Here is a 2,341-nt window from a genome sequence, read left to right as displayed (position 1 = left end):
CACGAATCAAGACTAACGAGAATCATCTTGTTTCTATCGTACTTTTAAGTTTGAGTGGGAGGAGTGTAGCGTACATTGATGGGAGAACATGAATTCAAGTATGTAGGAACTTGAAAAAAAAAACCAGCCAATATGACTACTTTTTCAAAAATTAATTATGTATATTTACATCCGACTACATATTATACGATTTTTTCTCGGGTAGACATGACAATCATCAACAAAATATCATCGGAACAATTTTTGAGCTTCTGCGGAAATAAAAGTACACAATTAGAAAAAAGACAGACGTGTGTTAGAAAAGATAAAGAATAACTTTGGAGAGAGAATAATTGATTCTAGAATACATTATATAAAATAATTAAAATACAAAAGAAATAATTTAACACTGTAAAATATAATCTTTGAGTATTTGCAAATCAACAATTTTTTTTCTCTAAAATGATCTCAACTGCCGTCATAATGATACTAACGAGACTGATATGATAATGAAAATATGAATAATTCTGAAATTTTTGATATATGATATGAAAGGTCGGTATTATCATAGATTGCGTGATTCTCAATATCTTTTGCTCCCGGACGGCAGAGATAATTTTTTCACGAAAAAAGGCATTTTACGTAGTCTGAAGATTCTTTAATGAACTGAAATTTAGCACAATATATGAAAATACAAAAATAATTTTGTGTGTATGTGATGGACGTAATTCTTTGCATTTTTCTCTATAAAGATTTATTATAGCAATGTGAGCAATTATAGCAATATGCAAATTAATACTTTAGGAATGTATTATATATTCAGGAATATATATGTATATTGCTACATAATATATATATATATAATATATATATTGTATATAATAGACATATATATAATATTATAATAGACATTGAGACAAAATACTTCGTTCTCTTTGATAAAAAGTCTTCGAATATGTTAAACAATTATTTATATAATTAAGTGTGTTTTGAAGAACTTAAAAGACGAGCATGAAATAACTAAATAAATAGAAAAAATCTATTTGTTTATATCTTTTCTCGGAACATATGATTTTTTAGAATATCTTTCTAAAGTCATAAGTTAAAGTTAATATCAAAATTAATGAAGATACAATTACAAAATTAATGATACAATGGTTTAAGCGAAGTAGATTCAGAAACTCAAACCATCGCTGACAATGAATATACTAGACCATAAATTATTATTATCAAATTTTTATTTACAAATTAAATATTGTAAGAAACAATATTAATATGCCATAATATATGCTTTTTTACATAGAGTTTAAACTTTTAGCAGCTTTCTTATTATCTTTCTATTATGTAGTATTCTATTATTTTCTGAGGTAATTAGATTAATATAATTGGTATTTTAATATATGATAAATATATGAATGAAATATATATAATATATGTCTTTTTTAAATTTTTTCTCGATTAAATTCGAACATTTCTTCTTTCATAGTATAAACTAATTATTGTTTAATTCTTTTATTGTATTACATATACAATATATTAATATAATAATAACATCTTAATATACATACAATATATTGAGTATATAATATATGCTGTAAATGTAAATTACAGATGATAAAACAGAAATTTGTTAAGTTGAAACATTTTATCTTTAGTCGGTAATGTCAGCGTTCTTTAATTATCTTCATGCTTTATTGATTATTTCATCAAAAGTTAGAGAAGCACATTGAACAGATGTTTCATTTTTGGTAAACAACAATATGAGAATATTGTGAATAAAGAAAGATTTAACTTAACGAAATTTTCCATAAAAGACTAATAAAGCAAATCTTACATTCGTATTTCTATTGCATAGCTATCTTTAGCATTTCAATATTTTACAATATATTATTTAAGAATAATGATCAAGTATATTAGCAATTTATATATGTATATAAAATTCGATTCATTAAAATGTTTAAAACATAATTTTACAAAAAAGTTAGATATATATATGTGCATAATTATAAAAGCGTGACTTTTAGTTATATTTTAGTAAATCACAAGTGAAATAAAATGATTTTACTAAAATCAAACTTATTTGTAACTGTCCGAAATTAATCACAAAGATTTGTATATATAATTATATGCACATATATCTGAATTTTTTTTGCAAAATTATTACTCTTTTCTTTTTAATAAATTATATAAATTATACATTGCTAATATTTTATCATTAATTTTGAATAATATTGCAATATATATTTAAATGCCAAAGATATCTCTACTACAATAAGCACGTAATTCGCTTTACTCGTCTTTTATGAAAAATTTTAGTTAAATTAAACATTCTTTTTATACATAATATTTATATGCGTATTGT

The sequence above is a fragment of the Polyergus mexicanus genome, unplaced genomic scaffold, assembly GCF_030449975.1.
Source record: "Polyergus mexicanus isolate NDT 795.1 unplaced genomic scaffold, iyPolMexi1.0 SCAF_1, whole genome shotgun sequence".
Taxonomy (NCBI): domain Eukaryota; kingdom Metazoa; phylum Arthropoda; class Insecta; order Hymenoptera; family Formicidae; genus Polyergus; species Polyergus mexicanus.
This window is presented reverse-complemented; position numbering follows the sequence as displayed.